Below are 9,749 nucleotides of genomic sequence, written 5' to 3' on the forward strand. Positions count from 1 at the left end.
GCGTGAGCCGGCTTTGGCCTGCACGTTCAGCTCTCAGCAGAGCGAGGCTCCCGCAGCGCAGCGGACGGTGGCACACAGGCGGAGGGGCCAGAGCAGACTCCGCCCTCCTCACCGCCCTGGATGGCACTGTCACCCGTGTGTCCGGCCGGCTCGGACAGTGGTGCAGGCATCGCCTTGCTGGTGACAGCCATCCCAGCCTGGCTCCTGGCTCCTGGCTTCAGACCGGCTTGCTCCAGCCATTGCAGCCACTGGGGCAGCAAACCAGCAGAAGCAAGGTCACTTTTTCTGTACTCCCTGAACATTTGTCTTTCAAATAACAATAAATACACTGGAAAAAATAAAGGTATCGACAGTAACCCTCGGTCAGCTACTAGAAAAGCAACAACATGGTACAGAAAAAAACAAGAAGAAATGCTATGCCGGAGATACGCATTTTAACACAAATAAAGGTATTCATGGAGGGAAAGGAGACAGAGAAGGCTTGGGGCAACAGGGAACAAAGAGCGGACACAAACCCAGTCAGAGCAACAATTTCAAAAAGTGCAGACACGTGCATTGGCTCTGGTCAGAATGCATAAAAAGCACAGGATTCAACTCACTGGCTGCCCTGTGCGGACACAGTTCTCTCCACTGACACAACAGGTGGGAGGGCAAAGGTGGGCAAGGTTATGGCGTGTGGAGGGCGTCCAGGAAGTCAAGCCCAGGGGCAGCAGAGAGGAGGGCAAGCCCAGGGGCAGCAGAGAGGAGGGCAAGCCCAGGGGCACCTGGAGCTGGGGAGTGGAAGGGCGCCAGCCCAGGGGCAGCAGAGAGGAGGGCAAGCCCAGGGGCACCTGGAGCTGGGGAGTGGAGGGGCGCCAGCCCAGGGGCAGCCCCAGAGCTGTGTCTCCCGGTCAGTCATCAGCAGGCCACAATGGACCCAACACCAACCAGTCAGCAGAAGACAGGACTCCACAAAGCAGCTGGAGTCGGCAGCCCCGACCGCCTGTGTCACCGACACCGCTCATCTGGCTCCGTGAACAAGACACAGCTGTGAAGCGAGTCTCGGTGAGCTTGGGTGTCTTTGCTGGTCACAACAGAACGAGGTTAGAAATCAGTAACGGAGGGAGAGGCGGGGGGAGTGGCAAACGTGGGTGTTAGGCTGCAGCCCAGCTCCCTGCAGCCCCGAGGGGCTGCACCACAGCGGACGGGGTGCCCCAGACCAGGGCCCCGAGGGGCTGCACCACAGCGGACGGGGTGCCCCAGACCAGGGCCCCGAGGGGGTTGTGGCTGGAGTCAGCTCCGTTAGAGAAGTCAGGCACTGGAAGAGCAGCACGGTGAAACCGAGCCACGCGAAGGGAGGACGAGTTCTCGAGGTGACAATGGACAACAGCCAAGGAAAGCAAGAGAAGACAAATGGAGCTGATGAACTCTACACTGCCAAGGGGCTAAAACCTGAATGAACAAAGTCTATCAACATTACAGGAACACAGAGGCTGATGGAAGGCTCCATGAACGACCACAAGCCAGACAAACGGGCCACACTTCTAGCAAGTAGAAAGCTGCAAAACTCAGCCAAGAGGAGACAAAAGGTCTGGAGAAACGTGAAGCAAGCGGCAGAGGCAGTGAGCCCAGTTACGTGCGAAGGCCAAACGGCTTCAACGTGGATTCCACTGAATACATGATTTTCAAAGTTCTTTTAAAAACACGAGACTGATTCTTACTCCACTTCCAGAGGCCAGTGTCGTTCTCATTCTAAAACCAGACAAAACTCTTAGGAGAAATTCACAAGTCAGGCATCGGACACTGCAGGTACAACTACCAGGCAGCGTGGCCAAGGCCACGGCCAAGTGCTGGCCACTGCTCAGCCCAGGGTCCTGCTCGTGCTGGCTACTCACCGAGAGCCTGACGGAGCTGCCGGCTCCTGGCGTGGCCTTGCCCACCCTGCCCGCTGTGGGCGTTTGGGAAGCGAGCCCGCACAAGCAAGATCAGCATCACTCTTGCTCTCCCTCTTTGAAAAAAAGGAGGGAAGAAGGTAGGAAGGAAAGGGAAAGAAAATTATGGGACTTTATCGGTGTAACACCTACACCAAGAGAACTGAAGGGTAAAAGTCACATGACTATCTCAACTGATAGAGCACCTCTCAGGCGCCAACATCCTTCGTGAGAAGCAGCTCCCTACTCCCTAGCCTCACAGCCCGTGTTCAGCGAGAATCTGCAGCCCACAGCCTGGACAGCATGGGGATGGAGAACTCTCCTGGGCTAAATCAGGGGCCAGGGAAGGCGCAGAACTGCCGAGAGCACCACTCCTGGGCGCTGTAGTCCCCGGGACTGCCTGAGCCATGGCAAGGGAAGGAGGCACTCAGATTGTGAGGGGGAGACCCCACACCCGACGCTGGGTGGCGGCGCTCTGCGCATCAGCGCTCCAAGGGACCGCTCGTGCAACAGGCTGTTAGCACTAACGGGTTGTCACATTGTGGGATTCAGTGGTAACAAACAACTCCACTGCCAACGACCGATGTACAACTGGGATTCAAAATCAGCTGCGTTTGTAATAGCATTCAAAATTAAGATATTTTGGAATACATTTAACTGCATAATTGCAAAGCTGTACAGTGAAAACTCCAAGACATCATTGAAAGAAACAGCACATGTCACGGAGCGAGAGGATTCATGTTCCAGTGGGTTTACACGCCGGATTCTCTGCCCCAGCGAGCACAAACCCAGCTGGCTTCTTTGTGGCAATTTCAAAGGGACCCTAAATTCATAGAAAAACAACATGGCCAGAACAGGTGAGGAAATACTGAGAAGGAAGAAAGAACAAGTTTGGAAGCCACATTTATTGATTTCAAAACAAAGGGAAGTAAGTAAATTGGATACACTCACACTCCGGCTGAGGGTCGGCTTGCTGACAAACACCCCGGATCCAACAGGCCGCTGACCCGGGATCCAACAGGCCGCTGACCCGGGATCCAACAGGCCCCTGACCAGGGATCCAACAGGCCGCTGACCCGGGATCCAACAGGCCGCTGACCCGGGATCCAACAGGCCGCTGACGGGACCGCTGCTCACGGGGGTGCTGGGACAACCCGTGGGGAGGAAAGGCTTTTCTCCAACAGAGCTGGGAGAACTGTGTAGCCACATGCCAAGAAACAAAGCTGGACCCCTGACAGAAAGCAGCCGTAAGTCCCAGCCAGATGTGAGAACTGAAGCTGTGAGGCTCTTCCTGAGCCTGGCCAGGCAATGGCTTCCACAAGAGGACAGTGCAGACAGCCTGGCACCTCAGAGGACACTGCAAGAGCAGCCTAAATGGTTTTCTTTTCTTTTTATTTTTAAAGATTTATTTATTTCTATTGGAAAAGCAGATCAGATGTGCAGAAAGGAGAGGCAGAGAGGAAGATCTTCCATCTGCGGGTTCTCTCTCCAAACGGCCACAACGGCCAGAGCTAAGCTGATCTGAAGCAAGGAGCCAAGAGTTTCCTCCGGGCCTCCCATGCATTTACAGGGTCCCAAGACCTTGGGCTGTCCTTTACTGCGTTCCCAGGCCACAAGCAGGGAGCTGGAAGGGAAGTGGAGCTGCTGGGATTAGAACTGGTGCCCATATGGGATGCCAACACTGCAGACGAAGGATTAGTGTGCTGCACCATTGCAGTGGCCCCTGAAATAATTTTTACAAAACAAACAAAAGAAAAATTAAGGATGAGAAAGTCCTCAGGGTAGAGCAGTGTGGACGCAACAGGGGTCGCCAGCCGTCCTGCGTCTGACGTCAGCCCTGAGTGGCTCACAGGGGGTCCTGCTGACCCTCGGAACCATAGCCTGGCACTGGCTGACCCGCGGCGGCCACCAGACTTTCCCTGCACCTGCTGGCAGTCTGGTCCCCCTGCGTCTCGCTGGTCGCAGAGCTGGTGTTTTCTCTGGCCATGAGCATCCGTGTGTGGGCAGACCTGCATGCGGTTCGAAGCTGACAGTGAGTGCCACGTGGTTTGATGCTAACGCTCCCGCTGGCTCCGGCTCTCACCTTCGCGCTGTTCTTATTGTCCTTGTTATTATCTGTCACCTCATGAGGGCTTTACCCTCCTGTTCTGGAACTTTCAGGAGCTCTGTTAATCTCAGTAGCTCTCATAGCTTCTACGCTGCTCTCCAAACACACACGCCGACATGCCTGTGTGTGAGTCAGCATGGGCAGCAGCCGGGCTCACCAAGGAGGGTGCCCCTGGCACATGGGCACCGTTCCTCACAGATGTCTCACCCCTGCAGGTGCCCAGCTCCATGGGAGAGAAGCATCAGGTGACCTCAGGGATGGCTGTCCACACCGTCCCTGGTGCCTGGCTCGGCTGGCCCACAGGGTTCTACCTGCTGGGTGGCAGAGAGCAGGCACCTGGAAGGAACCAGGGCCTCAATCCTCCTCCCGGGAGGCTCCTGGAGCTGCTAACAGGTCCTGAACATGAAGCCACAGTGGACACGCCCACAGATCAGCCCTTTCTCTGTCACCACACTACAAGTCCAGGACACACCTGTGACTGTCATCCGTTCCCATGGCCCCTGCACCCACTGCCAGGATGAGCTGCTGCCTCCATGCCAGTGTCTCCCAGGAGACCAGCTGTCTCCAAGGGACAGAGCAGTTCAGCATCACAGCAATGCGCTTCGGCTCAGGATGTGCCTTTCACTGGGTGCCCTGCATACCTCTGATCCCACCCCTTACCCCAAAGATGCAACTCCAGCCCTTCCCAGCTCAGGAGAGGCCATGGGATAAGCCAACATTGAGAAGCAACCTGCCAGCCATGGCCCCAAGCAGCAGCCACAGCGTCCCCATGCCCAGCCATGGCCTGGAGCCACAGCACCCCCGTGCCCAGCCATGGCCCTGAGCCACAGCACCCCCGTGCCCAGCCATGGCCCTGAGCCACAGCCACAGCACCCCCGTGCCCAGCCATGGCCCCGAGCAGCAGCCACAGCGCCCCCATGCCCAGCCATGGCCCTGAGCCACAGCCACAGCGCCCCCGTGCCCAGCCAGGCTGCAGGAGCCTGCTGATGGAGGTAGGCCCCGCCTCAGGCAGGTGGTCAGGGTGGCCTGGGACAGAGCCCCTCCTTCTCCAGGAACGTCAGCGTTGGCCGTGGCTCGGGGCCACACCAGGCGAGGCTTGCCTGGGGTCCAAGCCCTCTACTTGTGACATTTCATCTGCAAGAGAGCACCCACATACACGGAGGACTGAACCGCCAGGTACCCCAAAGTGACCCCCACAGCTGCGGCCCCTGACTCAGCACTCCAGGCCAAATGCTAGCCACGGTAGGCGACAAGCTGGCCAGATGCAGGGAGCCGGTTTCCCGCTGTGGAGAGTGGCCCGAGGGGCGTGTTGTGTGGGTGTCTTTCAGGTGCCGAATTCTCTGTTGGTCAGCGTGCAAGACCAGAAAGAGCCAGCACTGCAGGCGGCCGCTCAGCCACTCGGACGGCCATGATGGACGGCATGTCATCGCAATTATCTGGTTAAAACACCATGAACAATTAATGACATACACCACGGCACTTATTGAGCCCATTAAACACTAATTTACCAGCTATAAAAATATGGCATTAGGAATCCACGGGTCATTACTTCTCTTCTGGGATGAGGGATGGCACGGGAGCGCCGTGAAGCTGTGGCCGTCCAGGCCATCCGTCACCTGCCTGCCAAGCCACGGACGCGCAAGTCGGGAGACTTCTTTTTGTTCCGGAGGAGAAGCGCTAACTTCGGATGGAACTGAGTGGATAAGGATTCTATTTTCAAACAAGATTAAGATCTACAATGAAAGAGTTCCAACGAAGCAATTTTTAATGTGCGGCAAAAACCTTCTTTTTGGGGAAAAAAAATGTATTCGATAGTGACTGATAAAAATTCCGACCATGATTAATCACCTCTAGGTATTTTGGAACTCTATTAAGGAGAGCAATGACAACGTTAAAATTAATTACCCATTTCGTCTAAGGGGTTTTAACACAGAGCGCAACGAGCTGTTGCCGCTTTGCCTGCGGCCACGGCCTCTCGCTCTGCATCCAGAACTTGACAGCCAGATCAGCCTCATTTCCTGCCAGTTTATGGCTCCATAGTGAGACCAGCTCGGAACCGTAACCACGGCAGCCCATGCTGCAGTAGGTGTGTCCAGAACAGGCCTTCAGTGCGCCCCGGGGACGACCACGGGGGCACTGGCAGAGCCCGAGGGGCCACTGTGGGGGCGCGGAGTCCAGGGGGCCTGGCCAGGCAGGGAGCCTGGGTCATGAAGTGACCAGCGAGGTTGGCCAGACCTGGAAGGCTTCTGCATGGGCCGAGGATCCCTGTTGGGTTTCGTCATGGGCATGTGGATGTGGTAAGGTCATGGCGAGACCCTCTGCTTTGCAGATGTGGGGACCCAAGTCCATGGAATCTGAGCCGTGTGTCTGAGTCATGGGGCCCTTGGGGCCAGACAAAGAAGGGGAACCCGGTGCCTGGGCCCTGCCTGCTCCTGGCTGGGTATGCTCCAGTACCAAGCCACCCCAAGATACCCCAAGAAGACAACACGGGGACACAGCCAAACACCAGTGCCCTGTCTAGAAGCCTCCAGAAAGGCCCATCTCACACCTATATGAAGGCCAACTTCAGGCTGGCAGCACCAGAAGGGAGCTCCCACAAGCACAAGGACATCCCCACCCAGGACCTGCGGGGCCCCAACGCCAGCCCTTACCGGGGATCTGCTGGGGACCCCTCTCTCCCCACCCAGGACCTGCTGCCCCCACCTCCCCAACACCAGCCCTCACCGCCCCCTGAGCCAGAGCCTCCCCCAGAGGGGATGCCTTCTTCCCAAGGTCAGAGGTCAGCCCAGGTCACTGAGAACTGCTCCTGAACTATGTAAGGCTGCTGCTCTCAGGCCCCGCGCTGCAGGCCCTGGGTTCTCGGGTTCCTGTGCTGACTGACTGCCAGGAGGCTGGCTTTCCCAGAGGTGCAGCCCATTACTCTCACTCTACTCTCATTGCAGTTATTAATCTATATTCTTGCCTTGAAGTGCGTCTCCTAATTGCTGAACCACATAGGTGTCAAGTCGTGAAAACAACCCAGCAAATAAAAGGCAGATGGATGCGTTGGCGGCGTGGGGAGAATGCCGGGGCCCACGTGGCGTGTGTGACAGTGCACCTGTGTGCTGGCTTACAACCACGGTTTATTAACCACATCTCCACAGAGCACAGGATCTGACTTACAGCAGCGGACCCACCAGGCCTTCTGTGGGGACAGGAGTGGGATGTGTCCCCTGCGCAGCTGGGAGGGCCCCGGGTGTGCACCTGCTGACCTCTCCTGCCCGGCAGGGCCCTGGCTGCTGTGCACGCTGAGGGCTGGGTCAAGCAGGGCACGCAACAAACAGACTCAGGGCCAGCGGCTAGGAACCCACAGCTCTGTCATCTTAGGAACTTTGCTCTGTTCGTCACGTCCCCATTGTCCGCAATGGCTGCGGTTTAATCACTCGGACCGCCTGGCCCAGAGAGACGCCCGCACATTCATCTTTGTCCTTTGAACCATTCATCAGTGTGCAATTAACACAGTCCGACCGGCTTTCCGTGTCTCGACTCCAGGCCATAAATCACGCCGCGCTGTGCCCCTCCGTTCTCGGCCTCGTCTCCGATGCTTCTCCCTGGGCAGTATCTGTCCATCTCGGGCATGTCTGTTCTCAGCAGTTCACAAAGACCTGTGCTGCAGCTGGCAGGTCCTGGGCTGGCTTGGGCCTCCGGGAGGCGGTCACCCATAGCTGGGACCCGCTGTATCCCTGCACTTCCGATGGCTAGAAGTAGCCCGCGCACTAGCCCCATCTTGGACCCACACTCTGCCGACATGCTGGGCTGTTCCTGCCGCGCGTTCCACCTGCTGCAGTCACCATGGGCTCTCCCAGGCTCTCAGGAGGCCCCCTGGCAGTCCCCTTGTGCTCAGAGACCCTCATCTTCCCACAAGGAAAACCGCTCTTCCAAGAGCTCACAGCCACGCATGGGCCACACCATTCCTGCTTGGTGTCACCAATTTGGCATGCAGCGGCCTGCCATAGAGACACTGCTATGCACCCTGGGGTACGACAGAAGCAGGAATGAGTCTAGTTCATTTGGCAAACAGCTTCCAAGCTGTAAGCACGCGGGCCCATGGCATCATAGCTTGGGGTGCTCCTTTCTGAGTCAGGATCAACTCGGGAAAGCCAGCGAGGACACAGGTGCCTGCCCAGCCCCCACATGGGGTCTCTCTTCCCTTTCTCTGCTCTTCCTGCCCCGCCCCCCATTTTCTCTGCCTTCCTCTTAGCCTCTGGGACTCAGCGACTCCCTGTGCCAGCGATGCCCTTGGACAGTCAGGACCCAGCATCCTCTACGTCTTCACAGATTCCTACAAAGCCCTGCAGTCCTGCTTGGCTCACCACAACCAAGAGAGGCACAGGCTTGGGGAGGAAGCCAGCTGTGCTCACGCCCCGCTTGCTGGCCAGGCTGTGTGCACATGGACCCGGCTGTGTGCCCATCTCGGAGAGGGCCTTGCTCCTCCCAGGGGAGGGGTAGAGCTGCTGCTGGGACCCAGTGCATGGAGCATCGGCAGGAACAACGGGGCTGCCCGACACTCGTGGACCAGCTGATGGAGAGGAGGCAGAGGGAGAGAGTGAGGACATGGCAGGTGCTAGCCGGTCCTGCCACTGCTCTGTCCCGTGTGCAAACGCAGGGATCCTGTCCTAGGCAAGTGATGGCAGCGCTATCCAGGGACTCAGCCCCGGCCACAGCACCCTCCCCACCCAGGCCCTCACCCTGCCACTCCCTGTCCCACTGCCACACAGCCAAACGCATCAAACACATGTTGTCTCTAACGGTTTGCCAGGAGCAGGTGGGTGAACCAGGCCTGAGGAGCACGTGGGTGAACCTGAGGGGAATCCCAGGACAGGCAGGGGAAGCTCAGCTGTCCCCCGAGGACCCTGGGGAGCACAGAAATCTGCAGATGTCCAAGCCCTTAGGAGAAAGTGGCACTTGGGGCTGGCACAGTGTTTCAATTGGCTGATCCTCCACCTGCGGGTATCAGCAGCCCATATGGTTACCAGTTCATGCCCCGGCTGCTCCACTGCCCATCCAGCTCCCTGCTTGTGCCCTGGGGAAGCAGTGGAGGACGGCCCAAAGCCTTGGGACCCTGCACCAGTGTGGGAGAATGGAGGAAGCTGGTTCTGGCTTTGGATCGGTTCAGCTCTGGCCACTGTGGCCACCTGGGGAGCAAACCAGCGGATGGAAGATCTTTTTCTCTGCTTCTCATTCTCCCTGTAAAATCTACCTTTGCAAATGTATATATATATATATATATAATAAAAAGCAAATCGCTCATCTACTGTCCAGCATAAGTCGCCTCCAGGTGGCCTGCGAGGCCTTGTACGACACAAGGAAAAATCAGTGTGCGATGAGCTCAGTGCACACGCTGCTGTGTGCTCAGGCTGTTTCGCGCCCCTCTTGGTTGAAATCCACAGACACTAACCCCGTGGAGCTGCCAAGCCAAGTGTATTCAGAATACAGAACATAAACAAAATCTTCATGCAACATCTGTGGGGATAGGCTTCTGCACAAAAGGGCTAAAACCCAATATTTCAGGGAGAAGACTTGCATAGTTTCAAAGAAGATTAGCTGCAGGAGAAAGAAGGAAATTTTATATACCTGCGTCGCACTCCCCAGGAGCGGGCCGGACAACGTGATGCTTAGGAACGGGAGCCAGAGATGTGACGATAAGACAGCTGGCTAGATTAAACAGTCGCCGGCCCCGTGCGAAGAACGCA

The sequence above is a fragment of the Ochotona curzoniae genome, unplaced genomic scaffold (genome assembly GCF_017591425.1).
Source record: "Ochotona curzoniae isolate NIBS_2020 unplaced genomic scaffold, NIBS_Ocur_1.0 contig_64, whole genome shotgun sequence".
Classification (NCBI taxonomy): domain Eukaryota; kingdom Metazoa; phylum Chordata; class Mammalia; order Lagomorpha; family Ochotonidae; genus Ochotona; species Ochotona curzoniae.